This window comes from Rhinolophus sinicus, chromosome 5 (assembly GCF_057876585.1).
Source record: "Rhinolophus sinicus isolate RSI-liver-muscle chromosome 5, RSI-T2T, whole genome shotgun sequence".
Lineage (NCBI taxonomy): Eukaryota > Metazoa > Chordata > Mammalia > Chiroptera > Rhinolophidae > Rhinolophus > Rhinolophus sinicus.
In genome coordinates this window covers 27,869,412-27,893,966 of record NC_142505.1, presented here as the reverse complement: position 1 = coordinate 27,893,966, position 24,555 = coordinate 27,869,412, and the positions used below count along the sequence as shown (strand labels likewise).

Genomic DNA, 24,555 nt, shown 5'->3' with positions numbered 1-24,555 from the left:
CTACTGCTACTATTATCACCACCATGACCAGTTGCCAAAAGCTTGCTAGGTGCCAGGCAGTGTGCTAAAAAATCATATGCATTGTCTTATTAAATACTCACAAAGTGATGCTATTAATCTAATTTTACACACGAGAAAAGTGAGGTTCAAAGAAGCTAACTAACTTGTATACGAACACGCTTTGTAATATGTAAAACACCGAACATGGTAGATATCATTTTTACTAAGAAATTATCAGCTGAGGAGGAGGAACTGGCCTTTCATCTTTCTAAGATGAACAGTTGTCTTTCTGTTTAATGGTTTTTAAAAAAATCCCCTTGTGACAAGCTCCAGAGGACAAATAATTTATTTCTTGTGGTGGATGGCTTTCTAGATGAATTAATTGATAGGCATCCCATTGTCAGTCTGAAGGATATGGAAATAAAACAGACATAAGATGTTCTCTACCAAACTAATTTGTACTTTAAACACATAAATAATATATTTTTTAAAAAGTAAATGTATGTTTACTTTCTCTCCTGCTTCTCTTTGAATTGGAGAACCTGTCGGTTCGTGGTGTCTTTGCAACCTCATTTAAGAAGTTTGTTTTTGTTTCTCGAGTATTGGTAAGTGGAATTAAATAGTAAATATTGCTGGGGAAGGTGGAGGTTGTAGAACAACTTTTTGAATCCATTCTTGCCCCCATTCATTGAAGGGGGCATAAAAAGGATATTTATAATAATCGTAATAATGAAATAGTAAGAGTCACTCTCCTTTTCAGGGGGCCATGAGGCCAAAACCATTTTCATAAAGATGTTACATGGAGGCTCACAGGGAAATCCAAGAGAGGAGTCGACGTGGAACGGTGGTGACTGGGTTCTTGTCTCCATGCAAAAAAAGAATTCAAGAGTGAGACAGATTCAGAAAAGCAAACAAGATTTGTTGAAACAAAAGTACACACTTGACAGTGTGGGCAAACTCAGAGAACAAGCCTTGAAGAGGAAGTCACGATCAGGGGTGTTTATACCTCCCTGGTCAGGAATTGGTGACGTCCTATCGACTCGGTTCATTCATCTCTTCCTCCCGGGTGGGACCCTCTGTTTTTCTTCCTTATTTGGTTCCTCCAGATCTGTCATGGCATCAGATGCATGATGGGAGTCGTAGTAACCACCATGCAAATGACATTATAATGACATTAAAATTAGCTAAAGGTCAGGTCCCCAGTCATAGGGTTTAGCCTTGCTGGACGGAACTGGTTCTTCTTTTTTCTCCAGAGGCAGGTTGTGAATAATTGTGTAACCAGTGAAGTACCCTGAAGGTGGTTGTTAATTTCCTAGTCTATCTATCCTGCCTCCGTAGTACTATGATACTATTTCCCTTATCACTGAGCTGATACTTGCATTGATTGTGCAAACGCAAACATGCCTTAGCACAATGTAAAGCCATGAAAACAAACTGTACTGATAGTAATTGTATTCTTCACCAATATTCACTTGCAGGCAAAAAAAAAAAAATGCCAGTTTCATTTAAGCAAGTCCTTGGTGAAGTAGTAAAAATATTAATTTCATTAAATCTCAACGCTCGAGTACGAGTCTTTTTAATATTCTGTGTGATGAAATGGGAAGAACATTTAAAACACTTCTGCTGCATACCAAAGTACATCAGTTGTCTTAAGGAAAAGCAGTTGTGTGATTGTTTGAGATGTGAGCTGACAAGGACCCCCATTTTTACCTGAAAAAATGATGGGCAAACTATGGGTACGTATAGCTATATATTTGGCAGATATTGGCTTGACAATAAATAAAGGGAGCCTGTGGCTTCAAGGAAAACAACTGACCATATTTATGGTCAATAATAAAATCAAAGCTTTCCAGCAACAGTGCCTTGACAGGGCTCCAATGCTTAAGAAATTTTCTGATGAAACCAACAGTGAGATTAATAAATGATCTGTTGCTATTATATAATGAAATGTGTCAAAGATTGGAGGATCTGCATAACTCTGAAAAACAATATTCTTCAACGATGACCCACATATGATTTTACATTATCATGAATCAGTAAAAGATCCATTTAAGTGCAAGATAGACAATTGGATCTTAACTCAACAGAGTACAAAACATTGACTTTGATCCCATATTGCAACTAACCTTTAAGAAACTACCACTGTTGAATTTCACGCATCAACAGTATCAAAGAAAAAAATCTACAATTATAAGAAAAGGAAAAGGCCATTAAAATAACTTTTGCCTTTTTCAGCTACCAGGACTTTCTTCATATGAATTTCAAACAAGGAGAGATTGATTGAAAGGTAGTAGAAGCAAATATGAGAATCCAACAGCCTTCTCAGCACCCAGATAGTAAAGAGATTTTGTAGTTTGAAAAATACAATTATTTTTCATAATATGTTACTTCTACTAATAAGTAACAAGTTTATTACTGTTATTTTAAAATCAATTGCTATATAAACAGTTACAGTATTTTCCATTTTAATTTCTTAATGGTAAATATAAATATATACATAATACCCACGTAAACCAAAGCTTTTTGGGGATCTCAATAATTTTTCAGAGGGTAAAGAGGTCCAAGAACAAACAATTTGAGAACTGTTAGTCTAAGGAAATAAACAATTGTATGAACTGCCTTTGGGTAAATAGGTACAACTTTTCTGTAGGGCCATTTAAATGATCAAATTAAAATTTCAGTAAATTTGACCAACAACTTCCACCTCAAGTAGTTTATCCTCAACAAACAACTTTGGATTGGTGTAGACATTTATTTTAGAATTTTCATCACGGTATATTCTATAAGACCAAAATCACGTATAAATATCCAGGAGGTTGTTTAAATAAATTTTAGTATCCCCTTCAAATGGAATATCATGCAATTCTTAAAAATGTTAAGACGTGTAAAATAATAATTGATAAGATTGAAAATGTTAATATATACAATATAATAGCTATAAAATAAACATTTTGAAAAACTAAAATGAAAACTCTCTTCTCCCCATATAGTTGCATGTTATAGTTCTGTATTTTTCTATATATCTGAAATTGTTAGCAATTAACTGGGAGGAGGGGCTGATGGATGATGAATTTTTAGTGCTTTTTAGAATTTTTGTTGTTGTCTTGATTTCCTTCAGAAAATGCAGTAATTTTTATGAGAAAAAAATATATACACAAATGTGGTAGATGAGTTGTGACTTTTGGACTTTAATGTTTTTTTAATTTTCAGTATTTTATTTATGAGCTTTGATAGAATAGAGAGAATATGAGAACCTAACCGGAGAAGGAGAGCAGCACATTATTGGGCCACTGGGGAAACAGTATGATAAAAGGTAGTCTAAGAGAATTGACTTTTATTGATGACTTATGCTGACTCATTTTATTATGTGCAGGGTTGCAAATATGAAATTGCTATTTTTGTAGGTCAAAAGTGATTGAAAATCAGCATTTGTATATTGTTTTAACTCAATAGCGCATTTAATATAATAGATATTATTATGCCCATTAAACAATTAAAGAAATGAAGATCAAAGGTCGAATAACTTATTTGCAGTAAAACAAGTCATGCTTTTTCTAAAGCAGATTTTTCCTTTCTCCAAAGTTTTCTCTTAGACCAACTTGAGGGAAAGATCTTCTAAATAGTCATATGGGGTATCTTCACAAGCCAGATGATTACGTAAAATTTCTTTCTAGAAAATCTTTGTCTATATAACTAAGATGGTACCCAGGAAGACTCCCTGGGTAAACAAGGTGATTAAGATTGTTTAACATGCCCTTAGTCAATAATTAGTTTAGCTACTAATGAAGTTGGTAAACAAAAACAAAACTTTTAGCTATAATAAATGTTTTATAAATAAAGACCTGATACATTTTCAAGAATTCATTACCTAGTCTATTTCAAAAATGACTTAGAAGCACTTTTTGGAAGGGGAAATTAATGTGATAATCTACGAAGTTCCCTATCCACCACCATCACCACCACCACCACCCCCAAAAAACAGCTTAAATAAAACAGTAAGACATAAAAATGACAACTGCAGTTGGGTAACAGAACCAAACAGAAGGCCCATTGAATCTTAGAGAAAAAAATATTGAAAGAAAAAAGAGCTGGAAGTAAACACTAAAAGGAAAAATGTTGGTTAAAAAAAAAAAATGCTCAGAATACATCGAACCCCTTCAAAACAAATGTAAAAGACAAAATCAATAATACACAAATCCTATTTTAATATGAGAAGATATAATTCAGAAAATAAAGCTGAAAATTCAGCAGCACACTCTAAATGTTATGCTGAGGAAGATACAGAGTACAGGTCATCTTGAGAAGGGAGAAACCTAAAGAACTGGGATGAAGCTGCCCGAGGACCACTTGGGTAATTACTCTGGGACATACCTTATCCTAGGTATAACCAAGAGAAGAAGGAGTGGGAAATAAACCAGCATGGATATAGACGGGTAGAAGTGGGTGAAGAGAGAGTATGTTTGATCCATGCAAGCATCCAAATTATGGAGCCAGCTTGGTCCTGTCAACGTGAAATACCAATAGCGGCATCCTTTTTCTGGGATATGGTAAATTTGACACAATTAAACAGGAATTCTTAGGTCAGGAACTCTCTCAAGGAATTTCAATGTGGATTCACAATACACTCTGATGGAAACTTTTTTCTGTTTGAAGAACAGCATTTCATGGGAAAAGCATTTTGTGAAACACATTTAGTCAGGAATTGATATAACCCCTATACATCATTTAATGAATACATAAAGTCAAATTCAAGGTAGTAACATGACTTTCCTGAAGTCTGTGGATAATTCCAAATTAAAACTCAACTCAAGTCTCGTGTGTGCCATTTCATTGTTTGTTTCACTGAATGGCATATGGGCAAACATGCCCTAAACTGTGTTTTCTCATTTTCATTCCATTTCTTCAACTCACCTATGATATGAGTGAGGAGTGGAGAAGAAAGTTACTAGCAGTGAGCATCGGTGTTGGGTGGCTTGTGTAATTCTATTTGTGGAAGGAAGAAGTTGGGAAGTCTCTAGGGTTTGACCTTAAAATGATCATGAGTATAAAAAGAAAAGTTGTAAGGGAGTAAATGATTAATTGTAGGGTATGACAGGAGACTTGGACAGTCCATTTAAATGTACACTTCAAATGAAATTCCAATTCAATAAAGTATCCTTCAGGACTCCGCTCTGATGGTACTACTACAAAGTGTAAGATATAACACCAGTGACGTTTGGAATGTCCTTATCCTTTGAACATCCAGCTAAACATGACTTGAGCCTTCATTTTCACAGCTGTGAGATCTGGTACCTTATCCACGATTTCTGGAAACTTCCAAAATTATTGCCTCATGTAGGCCTGCAGTTTAAATCCTCTGTTCACTGCCATCTTGGAATGATTCCATTCCGGCTAGTATACTGTCTTTATGCCATTCACTCTTTTCCATAAGAAACCCAGTCATACTTATGACTTCATGAAGTTAGTAACTTTAATGAACTCTCAAAAGATCTTGGGAAGAGATCACAGCGGACACCATGCAGCCTTCTACCATTTTGTAGCTCCCCTACCCACACTCTTTCCTACCTTCCCAAAACCCAGCTAGAGTAACCAAATAATTTATTATTGTCCAAATCAGGATATTTTGAAATTGAAAGAGGATGCTATTAACAATACACCGGAATGATAAGTTTCAACCTGGAGTATGTGGGAGAAAACAAGAAATAGATTTTCCTGCCAATATGTGATACTTCCTCACTGTGGACAGACTATGGGAAATATAATTCTGTCTCTTCAGCTTTGTGGGCTTCCCTTACCGGACTGGTGGACTTCCCCCAGGACTCCAGGGTATTCCAAAGAATATATTTTCCTTTGACTCATTATACTTGTTTGATTCTTTAAGTTATCATTCATGGATTACCTCTCTCTTAACTTTGTTTATGCTTCCCATAATATTTTTTTTTTCTTCCAAAGAAAAGCACGATTAACCTCAATGTAATCATTTATGTACACATCCATCTTTTCCACTAAAGAGCAAGCTCCTTTGGGGCAAAGACCATATCCAGTTCATTATAGCAAAATATTCTAGTTGCCTCCCCATGTGTTTTCTCCTTTTTCTATCATAATATAACCTTAAGTTATAGCTAAGCGCATGGAAACTCAGAATTAAAACTATATTTCTCAGCCAGCTACCTTTGTAGTTAGAAGTAAACATAAGATAATGTATTATATAATGGAATATAAGTGTTAGCTATGCATGCGCTTTCTGGGCATTTTCTTCCCTTTGCCAATTTATATTCCTGATAGATGGCATATGCACATGGTGGTGTAGCAAAGAATACTTGTAATCACCAATTGCCCATGTTGTTCTCTACGTTAACCATCCTCCAGTGCCAATAAGTTGGGGTCATGTGATTATCTCCAACCAACAGAATATGATCAAAGCAAGAGTTGTGTTACTTCTGAAAGAGCCAGTTGTCACTCAATGTGTCCTCTCCATTTTTCTTACTTTGCCACTTGGAGGCAATGAGTTCCAGATATATAGCAACGAGAAGAGGGGTAATTAGACCCATATAAGGCTACTCAGATATGAAGCCAATTTGTTACTGTAGCACAACCTGGTGTTGTTTGACTAGAGTAGATAATGAACCACCTTGGACCATGAAGTCAAGGTCAATACCTCAGGGGTAACAGAGCCACAGTATAGAAGGATTCTGGGTTCCTGACATTGTGGAGACAACATACCACCTCTGAACTACTTATTCTTGAGCTTTATGTGAGAAATAAATACTTGCCTTGTTTAAGCCATCACTAATTTGGATCAATTTTGCAGCAGTCTAATCCATTTTCAGTAATAGTTTTGCATTTCTCATACGTAGTGTCTCTTATGGTATCTCACTTATCAGAGATACTCAATTAAGCATTTAGTAAACTGACACTGAATAGATGATATGACCATGTGAGAGGGTAAAGGGTATTTAGGCAAAAGTAGATTAAGGCACAGTCCACTGAAGAGGAAAAGCGAAACAGTCTAAACTTCTGGACAAATTTTCCAGGCATTTCCTGATATATCAATTGGGAAATGGAGTCATAAACCAAAGGTGTCACTCTGTCAGCCATTGGATCTAATCACACCTGCAGATGAGTATTTTTTGGCTTGCACTATACTTTAAAAAGAAAAAAAAAAGATGAATTATTGCCAATGTTCATAAACAGAAAATGTTTACGTGTAAATCTGTATTTCTGGCATCTTTTGGAAAAAAAGATCTGACAAATTAGGGAACATATTCTTGTATGGTAACGAACTGGCTAGAACAGTGGCTTCCCCTTTTAGTCAGGACATGAATAACCAGTTTATAATGACTTTGATATTATCTCTCTGACACTGAGGCTATATGTCAATTGCCACCCATATCACAGTACTTGTTTTTTCTGCTTTTCAAAACCTTGACCTGTTTCCATAAGCAACCTTACAAATAACTGACATTGAGAGCCCTACCTAAGACATTGAAACACCTGCCTTAGACATTTGCTTTAGGGGCAAGATCCTAGGGCATAAAGATTGAACAGCAAGAACAAAAGGAAGTGGGAGATAACAACAGAGCAATACTGCCAACAGAGGGATCTCAGACAAAAACCGTGATGGCAGAAGGCATTTATTTGAGCAGGTGTGATAAGAGGACAATGATCCCAGTAGGCATATGACCATCACATTCTCTGCCTGTTCTCTTAGCCCCACCAAAAGATGAAGTGGCCCCAAGACCCCAGGTCTAATGTAAGAACCATATGCTATTGTGCTCCTTTGAGCCCTGCTCCTAGATCTTGATAGAATTCTTGACAACTTGAATGGTGATTGGTGCTTCTCCAAAGACTTGAAAGATTGAGAGGAAAATAGATAGTCCATACGTCTCCCCCCATTCATCTTGGTTTCAATAAAAAACGTGGAGATGGAAGGTGAAATACAAGCAGAGACAAAATGAGGTTGTAAATCAAACACTTTCTTGCTTTCCTCGCTCAGAAAAGCCTGTTGAGTGCTTAAGAGAGCAAGGGAAAGAGCCTGATGTGGGAAGGGAGGGAGGGAGGAGACCTGCATTGAGACAAAGGGAAAAGTTGTATTGTTGTTTTTCAGTTAATCTCTTGATGTTGGTGGGTGTAGAGCCCCAGATGTTAGTGCTAATGCAATATACATTAGTTCATCGCATTGGGAAATCTTTAGTCCCTGCAACCAGGAATTAATAAATCTAGTAATTGTGTCATGTCTGTATAGGCTACAAAAAAAAAATTGTATAAATCATTTGATAAATGTGTATGCCCAGATAGCATGTGTTTCTGAGGCCTTCCACAGGGATTAGCCCAAAAAGTTGCCCAGGCATTTCTTCCCTTCCACTGTGTCCTCTCCAAGAGGAGCTGAAACAGAATGGTCATTTTTGAGTGTGGCATTGGCCTCCAATTAATAGCATACAAAATAGATTCTTTATGTTTTGTTTCTTATCAAACCACTCCTCACGAGTTTTCTAAGGCAATCACAGGCTTGCCAAAATATTCCTTTCGATTTTCTAAACTTTAAAATCAAATGTGGTTCAGTTTTAAGCTCTTACGAGGCTCAGATTTTTGTTTTTTTGTTTTTTAAATAAAATGAACAACTAAGCAGTTGTCTACAGCATCAGGACACTAAATATGTATCTAGAATGACATATGCATTATGCTTTGTAAAACATTTCGGAATTTCTCTTGATTTTCCTGCAACATGCTGAAGGGTATGAAATTAAAAATTATTGTCACATCGTCATCATTGGTTTTTGTACCTCTTCAGTGTGCTAAATTCTACACAGAGGTATGGATGTGGGAGAAGTAAAAGAAATCTAAGAAGTAAATGGAGTCTGAAAAGGAAGTGTCTTGAGGACAGAATCATATTTACTATAATTACATCAATTTATTTCCTACTAGAAGATTTCTGTGTCATTTATGATGACAAGTTGTTTAGGCTTGAGTAAACCAATGAACAGTAGAAAGCTATGTCTCCAAAGCTATGAGCAATAGGAAGCTATGAACAATAGTAAGCTATGTCCCCAAGGTGATTAATCTCTTAGAGGCTGAGAACACAATAATTTGAAGGTGCTACATCCCACAAAATACACAAGTGATTATTGACTATATCTGCTTGGATGGACCTTCCGGCAGGACTGTCCTATGCCAGTCAGAAAACCACCATATTCACATTACTATAAATATGCCATCTATCATCAATCAGTTTTGGAAGCAAACTCCACCCCCACAGTCTTCTTAACATTAGGTTGATTTCACCTCTTTCTCTCTCGATTATGGACCCAAGAGGGCAAAAGATTTTCATATTGTATGTCAATCTGGATAGTTTTATTTGTAGGAGCTCCTAGGTCACTGTGTTGAGGCCACTTCAAGCTTCAGTGCTACAATTGATTAGCCATGTCTAACATGAGTAAGGAAAAAAAAGCATGGTGACACATTCGTTCTCTGGGTATTTGCAGCCTGTTCTAACCTCTTCACTTTTCATTTTCCAGAGAATCTGCAGTTGATTCCTACCTATCGCCTTCCCAGATTCCCTTTGGTATGCAATATCCCTTTGTGAGTCAACACTTTCTCATACAAATAAGATGGAGCTTAGAATTTAGCAGAAAGATTGACCTCTGACGTCACACCTTCAGTATTCCCACATAATTACTGTGCCTTATTCCAACTACAAAACTCAGGTTTTATAATAGTGTGCAATGTGACAGTATATCTTTACATTTAGTCTAAAAATGAATGAATGAAATAGTCTAAGAGTCTAGGAAATCATTTTAACTCTAATGTTTAGGTCTAGCTAGAGCTGGAGGAAAATGGCAAAAGGCATGAGTGGTAAAAGCAAGAAAGTGACAGAGTTGCTGAACTTCACATGTTAAGTGACAAAGAAGCCAACAATGAATTTGACTCTGAGTGAAATATATCTCTATCTCTATCTCTATCTCTATCTCTATCTCTATCTCTATCTCTATCTCTATCTCTATCTCTATCTCTATCTCTATCTCTATCTATCTATCTATCTATCTATCTATCTATCTATCTATCTATCTATCTATCTATCTATAGAGAGAGAGCGGTTGAGGTAGAGAAAGAGAGACAGAATAAGGAATTGGCTCATTGGTTCATGTGATTATGGAGTCTGAGAAGTCCCATAGTCTGCCACCTGAAGCTGGAGCCTCATGAAAGTTAGTGGTGTCATTGCAGTCAGAGGTTGAAGGCCAGACAACTGGGAGAACTGCTGATGTTAGTCCCAGTTCAAAGGTACGAAAAGACCGATGTCCCAGCTCAAGCATTCAGGCATAGAAAGCAAAATTTCCCTCCCTCTGCCTTTTTGTTCTATTCAAGCCCTCAGTAGATTGGGTGAAAGCTTCCCACACTGGGGAGGATGACTTCCTCACTCAATATGATTCAAACGCTAATCTATCCCGAAAACACCCTCACAGACACACCCAGAAATAATACTCAGACAAATATTTGGGCACCTCACAACCTAGTCAAGTTAACACATAAAATTAACCATCACACATATTAAAGGAATAAATTATAGGCTGAGAGGGAAGGCTAGATATAACACGAGATGTTAAAGAAACGGAGTTGATCAAAATCCTGCAAGAAGATATAAAACTGTAAGTTTTTAATATATCTCTACATGTTATACTCAGGGAAATAAGCCAAATAGTACATCATCCCACCTTTACCGTATGAGGTACCTCGAGTAGTCAGACTCATAGAGTCAGAAAGAAGAATGACAGTCACCAGAAGCTGCCAGGAGGAGTGGAATGGGAAGTTTTTGTTCAATGGATACAGACTTTCTGTTTTGCAAAATGGAAAGTGTTCTGGAGATGGATGGTTGCACAAGAATGTGAATGTACTTAATACCACTAGTGTACTTAAGGTATTAAAGTTTATGTTATATGTATTTTACCACAATAAAATGTTTAAAAATAAATTTAAAAATAAAACATGTCTGCAAATTATTTGGCATTTCCATCAAAATATAGAGTCTAGTTCTTCACCATTGAATAAGGGCACGTCTTCACCTTAGTGACTTACCTTCAGAGGCTAGCTCATGAAAGGGGATACAGCTTCATCTGGCTCATTCTCTCTCTCTCCCTCTCTCTCTCTCTCTCTCTCTCTCTCTCTCTCTCTCTCTCTCTCTCTCCCCCTCTCTCTCTTCCTCTGTCTGTTTCTGTCTCTCTCTTTCTCTCTCAACATGTGCCTTTGGAACGCTGAGCCACAACATAAAAAGTTATGTTGCAGAGACCATGTCAAAAGATTCCACAAAGATAGTGAAAGAAGCTGGAGGAGACCCACTGTCCAGTCCCCCACATGACTGAGCCACCAGGCAGCGTCAGCCTTCAGACGTGTGAATGAAAAACCCTTCAGGCGTCCCAGTCACCACTGTCTGATTCAAACATGTAGAGACTTCAAGTGAGAACTTCAAGTGAACTCAGTCAACTCTAAGACTATTAGAGATAATAATGATAGTGATAATAAATATTGTTGTTTTAAGCCAATAAGTTTTGGGATGGTTTGTTACACAGTAATAAATAATCAGAATTATCTTTAAATCAGCTTTTCCCTGAGCCTCTTTCTCTTTCTCAGGGATAGAAGTAGGCCATCTCTAAAAGTCTTTACAATTCTATAATGTAGTGGAGAATCTACACTGAAGTTGAACCTGATGCAGTTGGATATATTTGAGGTAAATTTTGTGATTAGATTATCCCCATATTGTGCCTCTCTCCCTTCTTCTCCTTCAAAGCACAGACTCCTCTGTTCAGCATTGCATTGGAGGAATTCTGTAGGACACGCATTTTGGAGAGGTGAAAGAAAGGAAAAAAAGCAAAATGCAGGGAGAAGCAGAGTAGCTTGGGGAAAAAAATATAGGAGCTGGAGATAGATACCCCTCCCCCAACCAGAAGAAGATTCCTCTGAATTAATGTTGGGGTGGAAAGAAAGGAGCGAAAGATCTGAAGATCATGCAAGCAGAGGGAGCTAGCTGTGTGGTTCTCCTTGGCACAGCCTGAGGAAGCAGTAAGTCTCCAGAGAAGAATGGTATGTCTAGACAGTAGGATTCTGGGAAGCCTTCAGATAGAGTCCCCTGTCCCAATCATTATGACAAGAAGCCCCACAGAATAACCAAGGAGGTAGGACTTGAAAATCAAAATAAGTTGATTTATAAAAAATGAAGAGATGCGATTTTTCTTGTCTTCCTGAGTCTGTGAATGGCAATTCATATCCAACACTGGCAGAAGTGATCAGAGATATCTGATCACTGGACTGATGAGGTGAGCTTCCAGGACTTGGAGAAGAATTTTTTTGCCGGGTTTGGGAAAGAAGAGTGGTTTTGCCTGAAAGAGAGGATAATCAGGAAAGTTCATGAAGAATGGGAAAAGAAAATAGAGTATTTTTTGATGGTGGTCACCTTTCCAAACTACATAGCTTTCTGTAAAGTCAAAATAAGAGTCTGTGTGTGTGTGTGTGTGTGTGTGAGAGAGAGAGAGAGAGAGAGAGAGAGAGAGAGAGAGAGAGAGAGAGAGAGAGAGAGAGAGAGAGAGATTGATTCATTGTGGGGCATGGAAGCACAGCCACACCAGTGCCCATTTCACAAAACGCCACATAGTGTGGAGAACTGACACCTTTTTCCTCTTGTATGAATAAAACAACTTTGCTGCAGGAAAGAAGTGGGAGGCAGCACCGCTAAATGTCAAGGTGGCACTAGCAGCAGTAACAAGGTGAGGCAAAACCATAAGCGCCTTCTAACACCGTGGACTGCATGGAGAGAGATAGGGTAGGGCAGAAGATCCAGAAAAGACTATTCAAGTGTGCATATGAAATTTTCCTGAGGATTTCCAGAAACATTAAGATGAGACTTTGAGTTTTGCACATTGAGACAAGATACCAAGCATATTTTATATTTGTCATAAAAGTGACACAATATTACCTTTAGTGTGATGAAGTCTGGGAAAACCCAGGTTCCACAATCAAATTTTTGGAATCGAGAATAAACATTCTAAAACAATTCTATGACCTAATTGGCAATAACTAAGCCTCTGATAGACCACTGTGCAAATCTAATTCCATGATTCTTGGTAATTGTGAAATTAAGTTTAGTCAGAAAGCTTCATTTCCTTCTATTTCTTAAACCATGATCTAAATAAACACTGCCTTTGAGAATTAATCTCTCTTTCCCACACGCGCTTATAGAAGTGTGATTGTTTCTCTATAGTAGCAATTATCACAATCCGATTTGGGCTAGACTTGTGTTTGTGGCTGACTCCCCAAGAGACTGTGAGCTTCTGAAGGGTGGTGACCTTGCCCTTTTCATTATGTGCTGCTTACATTTGTTCTTATAGAGCATTATGTGTACTAGTCATTCATTCATTGAAAACATGTATACCATATCTGCTTTGTGCCTAGCACTGGGCTCAATAAATAATTCAGAGAATTTAAAATGAAAAGCTTCTCATTTGTGGTAACAAAGTTATTAGGAAAGCTAAGCTTTTCGTCCAAAAATATATTTTAAAAGAAAAGTAGTTACAAAACAAAATATGTCTGATCACTTTTAAATATTTTATTTAGGACATTTGCCTTTATGTTCAAGAGAAATGGACTCACAATTTTCAAAATTTGTGCTAACTTTGGTATTTGTATAAGGGTTATAATTGATTTGCACATTATGTTGAAATCATTGCTGTTCTTTGATCTCAATAATTTTTATACCATTGGAATCTGTTGTTTTAAGTTTAGTAGAATTCATTAATAAAACCATCTTGGTCTAACATGTAAAGAGTTTAGAAGTCATCACCCATGTCCTCACAACAAAAAGGCTGAACAAGATCAGTTGGTGAAAAAGGGATTCTTAGTGTTTGTCCTAGGAAAGAATTCAAGGACATACTGAATAAGCCAAGCAAGTAGATTTATTAGAAAAGGATACTCTGCTCTCAAGATGGAAAGAGCGGGCAGGCTCAGAGAAGAGCAGCTGCCCGGCAGACAAGTGGAGTTTGGCAATTTATTACACTAAAAATGAATGGTGGAATATTCGGGATTTAAAGGTGGCATCGAAGGCATTCCTAGGCGGGTCCTTGCTGACCATTTCTTCCTGTCAGGCGGGGGCATTGTCATGGTGACACAGAGGGTAGAGATTTTTCTTAGATGTGATGCTAATAGAATTATAATCTATTATAATCAACTAAAGTTCACATAAAATGGCAACATGGCATCCTGAATCCTCCTTCAGCTGCCAAAATACAGTTCTGGCTGAATTTTAGTGGTGTTTTCTCATTAAATGCTGAACTTGCCTCTTCCTTAACAGCTGACCCAGCTTTATTTCCAGAGAAGTGAGCTGGAACACTGGGTAGATGAAGGCCACCACAACAATATCTACCCAGCCTGAGCTCTCAGGCTGCCCTCCAATGACACAGCATCTACGCAGGACCAATGAGCTCTGTCCACAATAACTTGAGCCCACACCCATGCTCTGTCCATCTGCCCCAGACCACCTTCCTGTCCACCTTCTGTCGCACCCCAGCCCAAAGGGGTTTGAGTCACCAACTTCACGTGCCTTTCAGTATCCTACGCCAGCAAGAAACCTTTGGGGTATCTCCAAAAGTGGGTTGTGTGACCTCCCTTCCCCAAAGGAGTGACATTAAAATTCATTGTGCTGTGAAAAAATAAAACAATACAAGGATGAAGAACAATATACCATGCTAATATTAATCAAAGGAAGCTGAAGTGTGCATATTATAGCAGATGAAGCAGATTTCCGAAGCAGGAAATGTTTCAAGGATAAGGTATCATTATATAATGATAAAAGGGTCAATTCTACAAGAAGGCATAATAATCCTAAATGTGTTTGAGCCTAATAACAGAGTATCAAAATATATGAGGCAAAAACTGATAGACTTCAGGGAGAAACAGACAAACCTACTATTATAGTTGGAGACTTGAACACTCCTCTATCAGTGATTGACAGATCCAGCAGGCAAAGGAAAACTCAATATTGTTAGATGTCAGTTATGTCCAATATGATCTAAAGAATCAATACAATCCAAATAAAATCCCAGCAAGTCATTTTGTGGATATTGACAAACTTATTCTAAAGTTTATATTAAAAGGCAAAATACCCAGGATAGCCAACACAATATGGAAGAAGAACAAAACAGTCAGCAGACGGTTAACACCTGAGTTCAAGACTTACTATAAAGCTAGAGTAATTAAGACAGTGTGGTACTGGCAAAATAATAGACAAATAGATCAATGAAATACAATAGAAAGCCCAGAAATAGATTCACACAAATATAGCCATACTGGTCTTTGGCAAGGAATAAAAGCAATTCAATGGAAAAATGATAAACTTTTTAACAAATAATACTGAAACAAATGAACATCCATGTGAGAAAAAATGACACAAATTTTACACCTTTCCAAAATGAGCACAAAATGGATCATAGACTTAAATACAAAATGCAAAAGTATAAAACTTCTAGAAGATAACATAGGAGAAAATCTGCCTTGAGTATGAAGATGAACTTTAGATACAACACCAAAAACACAAGCTATGAAATAAAAAAATTGATGGCAGGCTTAAGTCAAATGAAAATATTTTCTGCTCTATGAAAGACATTGTTAAGAGAATAAAAAAGACAAGCTGCAGACTGGGAGAAAATACTTGTAAAACCAACATCTGATAAGGATCTTGTATCCAAAATCTACGAAGAACTCTTAAAAGTCACCAATAAGAAAATATAAACAACCCAATTAAAACATGGGCAAAGAACTGAATACACATCTCACCAAAAACCGATGTACAGATGTCAAATAAACTTATGAAAAGATATAAAAGATCATATGTCATTAGGCAATTGCAAATTAAACAACAAAAAGATACCATTACACAGCTTTTAAAATGGCTAAAATGCAAACACTGACAACACCAAATGGTGGCAAGGATGTGGAGCAGCAGGAACTCTCATGGGAATCCAAAATGACACAACCACTTTGAAAGACAGTTTGGCAGTTTCTTACAAAGCTAAACATAGGCCAACCATATAATCCAGTGATTTCTTTCTTGGGCATTTTCCCAATGAGTTGAAAACATTTTCACACAAAAATCTGCACACAAATATTTATAGCAGCTTTATTCATAATTGCCCAAACTGGAAGTAACAAAGTCCTTTAATAGAGGACTGGATAAGCTATGTCATATGGCATAGAATTTACCATAAAAATAAATGAGCTGTCAAGCCACAAAAAGGTATGGAGAAACCTTAAATGTAGGTACACTTTCTTTGATGTGGACAAATCCATCTGTATTCTAGCTGGGTACTTCCTGCTTATTGGAACTATAGGCATTCAGTGATAGCCATAGTTTCTCTGTGTATGGTCTGTCATCCCTCCACGGTCCCTTTGGATAAGACCTATGATAGTTCCATGCCAGCTCTCTCTTTCATATGTCCTATAGTTGGAACCACAGGACACACTTCTACATCCTTTTCTCTGATAAATTTCATACTACAAACCCTGATCCTTTACTCCATCTTCAGAGCATCTAACAAATGCATCTCTTGCCTTTTATATTTCCCAGGATGGAATCAGATATATTTTGCCCCCTAAATTCTTGGGGTTCACATAGTAAATTCTCCAAATGGTCTTGTTGAAAACTTTTTCATTTGTGGGATGGGTTTCTCAAAAAATCCTCTACTTATCTCATCTCTAAATCTAATCTTTTTATACCTTTCTTTCTTTCTTTTTTTTTTTTTTTTTTTGGCAATATGAAGATTTTTTTAAACATTTTTTTTTTATTATTATTAGTTTCAGGTGTACAAAACCTTTCTTGTGGGCAGGGGATGTAAGGGTCATATAGTTGGATTTTGGTCACCTCTGTGAATATTTCATCCTGACTCAGCACCTCACCTTGGGATGTAATACTCATGGTCTCAGTGATTTACCCAAAACCAGTTTAGCATCTTGTTACATGCTGTTTCCAAACCATTTACTTTCAGATGTATCTTGAGGTTTTTCGATGAAAATAACACTAGTTGGAAATTAGTTAGTTAAAGCAGAATAAAAATTTAGTTAGGGGTATTAGATAGCTCACAGAGCATGTAGAACAATCAGATACTCAGGCTCAAGACTTGCTTAGCAGGAAAAACTAAACCACAATGCATTGGCTAAACAGTGCTGCTTGTATTCAGCACAGACACCCAGATCCCACATACCCCATTGGAAGCTGGATGCCAGACTGTACTTAATTCCTATGAAAATCCAATTACACTTGCCCAAAGATCGAGGGCCCCTTTTCCACTTCCCAGTTAGTCTTGCAGATTCATTGATTAACATATCTTGTCACACATATCTGCCATAATTTCAGGGGATTCTGGGAATATTGGCCCTGTGGATAAGAGACTTATAATAAGAAGAGTCTCCAAAGAGGAAAGATGTCCAAAAAAGCCAAGTGTCTCTAAAAAGATCAAGAGCCTACTTCCGTGTGTCATTTACAAATTATAATAGCTGGATTCTTTGTAACCACAGAATCTGTACCTTAATAGAGAAATTTATCATATTCACATTTATTGTGATATTGGCATTGTTCCTGTCACAATACTTAATATTTTCTATTTATAACACTTTCTCTTTTTTTCCCTTTCTTTTGTTGAATGGCTTAAGTTTCAGTCTTTTTGTGTTTATTCTGTTCATCTTTTCTACTATTCTTTTATGAAGTTAACACACACTTTAGTAATAAATCAAGTAGTATAAAAGCGTTTATGAGAAAACACAACAATCTCCTGACTTTATACTCCCCATTTCCCAGATAACATTTCTCATAAATTCAGTTTTAATTTTTCTATTAATATCATAACTTCAATAATTCTTCTATCTCTATTTCTTGATCCACCAATTTTAGATAAATACAAAGATTAGACATTTCTCATTTAAACACTCCCTTAATTATTTTACATAATACATCTTAGATGTTTGGAAGGATAGTATAAGTAATGTAAATTTGTTAGGCGGGTATTAAATAGCTCAATAGATATTAATTACCATTTTCATCATCATCACCATCATCATTATCATCATTACTTAAACAACTAACTATCAACTGTTTTCTGGACCATGTGTTCTCTCTTGCTTTACTTGCAAATTTCATCAAAGTGTTCAATCTTACAAAAAGGTTGAATCACAAATGTAATTTAACTCTTTCATTTTACAGGTTAAAAAACTGAGACCCAGGCAAAGGGGTGAATAGCCCAGCCTGAGCAGCAGACTTACAAATTATTTGTGTGAGATGAGAACTCACTCCAGGGTCCTTGGCCACTGTCCTTTGCTTGTACTTAACTCCCAACACCAATTCCTGAAAGACATGTCTTCTATCTTCCTCATCCCAAAAGTTTTACTTTATATTATGGGATCATGGGTTAGATGCAGTGGTCTGAACTATGTCGGACCTCACAAATCTATGTTTGTACACATCAATGACCAACAACCAAGAGTCTATGTTTGTAGAAATCTGACTGATGACCAAGTCATGGCAGTTCCCAAGGAGCCCTGGGCTTGTTTACATTGAGACCATATATGTGGCTTATGTTCCACTTTAAGCCATCATTTGACTCTAAATATTTTCTCTTCAGATCTATAAACATACAACAGCATAAATTACACAGGTCTACCTATCTTTACATAGAATACTTGATACCAAAACTTTACATTTAGGAAGAAAAACTTCCCAGAACAAGAAAGGGACTGATCTCTGCAATAGCATTGTGCTTTCAGTCTATTTTACCTTGAAGGTTTTTATATTAACATTACTTTTTAAATTTTTCTTATGCTGAAAAAAAAAAAAAAAAGCTCTTGAAAAGTGCACCATCTGTGCTTTGTCTGATTAGCTGGTCCAAATGGAATGGATGTCAAATTGTGAGTCTCTTTTATTTTTATGAAAATAAAAAGAAGCTTCACTTCTAACTCAGCTTTATGAGTGAATCAATGAGAAGTCATCTACTGCATAATCTTCCCCCTAGAAAGTGATAAATATTTACAGTATATAATGAGATTTCATGTCAAAAATTGATGGTATTTATTGTGTTTTAATAAAAGCAGATTTGAAAACATTAGTTTTATTAAACAAAAAACAGAATATTGTTTTAAAAATTGCCATTTTCATATTTGCTTTTTCTGTGGAGACTTATATACAAAGGCAGATTTTTAGCTAACTATATTACTATGGAAATCAGCTCCAACTGAATAGAAATAGTACAAAATAATGAAAACACTAATACATCTTTACACATTGTATTATTCATCTATCAATTACTTTCTCTTTTGTGGGGCTCACTGTTCCAGGTTTGGCTGTTTAACAGTCATATTTTTTCCAATATTTATTCTCAATTGCTTTTCTCAATCTTGATCCTAAGAATTAACTAAAAAAGAATATTTAAAAGGTCATGTTGTCCTTTCCTGTGCAAATCTGGGAGATAAGGCTGTTACTAACGCATTTTCTAATTTTTTAAGTAAATGTTAAGGGGAACATTTGGTTCTTTTATGAAAAGCTTTTCACAAACAGGTCAAAAAACACAGATTTTCCTTCACAACCTTCCCAGGTCTCCTAAGTTCTGAGGAAGTAGGTTCAAAAGGATGATCTCTCACCTTGGGTAGAGGATCACCTGAAACTTTGAGTTCTAGAAGCCACAGCTCTCCTCCAGTGAAAGGCTCTTAGAGATTGACTGGGAGAAGCTAATAGTTTCTACAGCCAATGATGAAAATATCTGGTCACAAGTGACCAGCAGAAATTACAACTCAAATGCTTTTCAGCATCTAGTATAAAATAATAGATGGCTGGTGACCATAGCAAACTGGAAGTGCAGGCTCACATTGATACTAAGTTTCACTCTTTAAAACAGTAGTGTATTGAACAGAAAAACCACATGTGTGCTAAATTCAGCCAGTGGGACACAAGATTTTGATCCCCAGCCTGCCCAATATGCCAAAGCTTATGGGACTGATTCTATCCTTTCCTGTTTCACACATGTCCTTAGTGTACTTGTTGCAGTTGAGGTATTTATTTGAGGTATTTCCTCCCTGTTCTTCAATATTTTTCTACTTGTTATATTTATTCTTTCACTGAGGATTTTTTTTCCTAAGTAAATACTACACTTATGTGGTTCAAAGTGAAAAAAATATATAAACTGATATGCAATGAAAAGCCTTGCTTCCCACCTCTGCCTTTATGTGTCCAATTCCCATACCCTGTCAGATAACTTCTATTACTAGTTTTTGTGTTTCTGCCAATGTTATTATACTTACATACAAGCAGAATACACACAAACACAGGTATTCTTATGCTCCTCATTATGCACAAAGTGTTGCATGATATACATACATCGTTTTTCTTTTTAAAGTCACTCATTTGAAAACCACATTTACTTAAAAATAAATATAAAAATATATATACACATACACACCCTTAACATTTGAGTGACTTTACATATACATATATATACATATAACAGTATGTTTCCCCATTCCTTTATACAGATGCATTATATTTTTTATATATTATATAAATATATACTATAAATGAAAATATATATTCATATATATACATATATAATTATTTAACTAGTCTATTACTGGTGGATATCCAAGTGATTTCTAATTATTTTCTATTATAAAAACTGCTACATGCATTATTTTGCATAAATAACAATCTGCATATATTATTTTGTACATATACATCTGTGAAATCAGTAGTAGAAATGGGATTGCTGGGTCAAAGGTAGATGTATTCATAATTTTGACAAATATTGCCAAATACCCTTAGAAATCATACTGGTTTGAGTATCGATTCCCACCACATTTGGTCCCAGCACATTCGCAAATGAAAGGTGCTATCAAACTTTTTTAATTTTTGTAAATTTAATGGTTAAAAATGATATTCTAGTGTAATGTTAATGTACATTTTTCATATTATAAGTGAGCTTGAGCATCATCTCATGTGTTTTAAAGCCATTTATATTTACCATGTTTCCTTGAAAATAAAACCTAGCTGGACAATCAGCTCTAATGCGTCTTTTGGAACAACAATTAATATAAGACCTGGTATTATATTATATTACATTACATTACATTACATTATATTATATTACATTACATTACATTACATTATATTATATTATATTATATTATATTATATTATATTATATTATACCTGGTCTTGTATTATAAGACCCAGTATGATATGATATGATATGATATGATATGATATGATATGATATGATATGATATGATATGATATATGATATGGTATTATAAAGACCCAGCCTTATATTATAGTAAAACAAGACCGGGCCTTATATTAACTTTTGCTCCAAAAGACACATTAGGGCTGATGGTCTGGCTAGGTCGTATTTTCGGGGAAACACAGTACTTTCTGTAAATGAAATATCTGTATATATGATTTGCTCATTTTTATAAGGTTATTGATATGCATTCAAATTGTAGTGCATTATAAATTAGGGATATTAATTAGTCCTTTTTCTATAAGATCAGATATATATGTATATAAGCCCAACTTTGTTGTTTGTCCTTTATTGTTGCTAATGGTGATTTCATTTTTCACGCATAGGTCTTTTTCTTTAAATGCAATTCAATTTATCAACCTTTTATGATTTCTGGATTTTGAGTTAAAGAAAGTTCTTCCTCTCTTGAAGGTTATAATGCAATTAATCTATGTTTTCTTCTACTATTTTTACTATTTCATATTGTAACCTCCAAATCTTTGATCCTTTTCAAATTTTGTATGGTATATGACATGCCACATGGATCCACATTTAAGGAACTTTCGACTTATTTCTCATAGATTTAAGACACCATCTTTATAATATATTTTTATATGCACTTGGATCTATTTCTGAAATTCTATCCAACTGGTTTGTTTTCCTATTATTCATAAGTATCAGAACATTTTAATGATTTTTTTTCATATATGAAGGGCTTAGTTCACTCTCAAAGCCCATTTCATTAAAATTTTCCTTGGTTATCCTTTGTTTTCCTCCATATTAACTTTTATCAGCTTTTCTAGCTTTCTTTTATTTTATTATTTTATTTTATTTTTTTATGCTCAAGATGTTAATATCTTTGTGATAAAAATATTAAGGTTAGAACTGGATCCCTTGGCCCTTTCTCTTCTTATCTCCTCCCAGTTCAAAATGCTTGCATCTCTTAATAGATCTGCATTTGGGCTCAACACATTCAAGACTCAGGACAATCTTCTTTGTAGTTTTAGCCTTTTTGCAGAAAATAGGCTTAGTCTGTCCATCATAACACTCTGCCTTCTGTCATAGCGCCACTTTCCCTGCACATACAGAGCATCCACGTCCTTCTTGTACTGTGTCACTTGTAGAGCTGGTGCTTGCCACAATTCTTTCAGAAAGCCCAGCAGGTTTTAGGAACGTTCACCACATTTGCGAGAGCACTAGCAGCAACGAAAGCTCTAGCTTTATTTTTTAATGGTATTTTTATTGGCATCATAAAAATTAATTAACACGGGAAGTCCGGATATATTTGTGAATTAGAGTATCCTACCGAGAACATAGTCTCTCTTTCCATTTTTTCATTCCTTTTTTTTATATCCTTCAGGAGTTTTAAATATGTTCTTCATAAATACACTATTTCCTATTAGATTTATTTTTAGTTATTTTATTTTCTACTAATCTTTCTTCGGTAAAAAAATTCTTTTCTTCTTTTATATATTCTGTCTGGTGGCTTTTTGTGCATAAGAAAGGAATTTATTTCCATAGTAAGTAAAATGTGGCTTTGGGGCTGAGGTAGATATAAACAAAAATAGACATATATAGATGTGATTATCTTTTAAAGAAACTTGCATCAATTCTTATCTGGTTTCTTGTTTTTCTATACAAAATGAATATTGACCTTTATCAAATGCCTTTTCAAAGGCTTAGATATGATTATCACTTTTCTCCTTAAATGTATCAAAGTGATAAATGATATTAAATAGCTATATCTGGGCCTGGTGTTTTCTGAAAGTGGCTAACTCTCTTTTATGGAATCAGTCTGTTTAAATTTTCTATTTCATCTGAGATAAGTTTTGGAATATTTTGTATTATTGAAAATAAAACATTTCCTACTGGTTTTCAAATTTACTCAGATATTAGAGCAAAATTATTTTACTGCGCTTTCAATTTCCTCTGTTCCTGAGACTATTCTCCTTCCCCTTTAGCATTTCTTACTTTTGCTATTGAGGGTTCTCTCTCTCTCCCTCTCTTCCTCTTGATGAGATTAACAGTTTATTAATTTTTAAAAATAAAAAACATAAAGGCTAAACAAATTTTTAAATTAAAAAACTTATAAATAAAATGTACCATTATTCTATTTTTAAGTAATTCATGTTATCGTAATAATGCCATATATTAAACAACCCCCAAATCTCCATGGCACTCTTTGATTCTTGAACTTCAGCGTTGGCTGGGGCAGTTCCTCTCCAGGCTTTGATGACTGAAGCTACGCTGTTCCATGCTGTGCGTACGTGCTTGTGTAGCTCTCTTCTACGTGTCTCTCATCCTCCTCCTAGACTCAGCAAGCTAGTTGAGGCATGCTATTCTCATGGCAATAGTAGAAACACAAGAGTGCTTGCTCTACTGCACAAGCGCATTGCAAGCCTCTACTTGCATCTTAGCTACTGACATCCCTTATGCCAAAGAAATTCACATGGCACAGAGTACAAAGTCAAGGGGCAGAAGATACATGCAGGGAGAGCTCTAAAAGTGGGGCCAATATTCAATCTACCCCACTTCTGCTTTCCTTCAGCTTATTTCATTTTCCATTTTCTACATGTTTGAGTTAGATATCTATTCATGAGTCCATTTTTTTTTTACTGATATAAGTATTTTAAGATTATGAATTTTTTTCTAAATGCTGTTTTAACTGCATCTCATAGAATCTAAAGTGGCTTTTTTTTCTACATTTTTCTACATATGATGCAATTTCATTTTTTATTTCCTCTTCAACCTAGACTTTAAGGAAATGTTATGAATTCCAAGTAAAAGAGCTTTTTTGTTGTCATTCTATAGCATAGCGATTAGAGAAGGTTTTATCTAAGATTCCTAGTTATTTTTAATTCAGAATCGATTAAGAACTTTTTGGTGATCCAATATATGGCCAATTTTCCAAACATTCCAAGGCTTATTCAAAATTAATAAGGTACAGAATTACTTTATCAATTAGCTCTATCTTATTATTTATGTTATTTCAATATTCTATATACTTAATTATTTTTATTCACTTGATCTGACATGGACCAAGAGAGTTAAATTAATGTCTCCCACTAGTGTTTTTATGTCTAGTTCTGCTTCTATCACCTGTAATTTATGTTTTATGAATGTTTGGTGCACAGATATTCATAACTGTAATATGCCCATTGTGAGTTATGCACTTCAGCACTATTAGGTTTTCTTTCTTAATACTGTTTGGCTGGGGTCCCTGATTTATTTTTGGTTGTATTTTGTGGTCTACCCTTCTTAA

General features: G+C 35.5%; 1 pseudogene; it reads right to left on the bottom strand.

The window, feature by feature from the left end:
• Positions 1–22,172: 22,172 nt before the first annotated feature.
• On the bottom strand, positions 22,173–22,542 carry LOC141567336 (large ribosomal subunit protein eL42-like; annotated as a pseudogene).
• Positions 22,543–24,555: the final 2,013 nt, after the last annotated feature.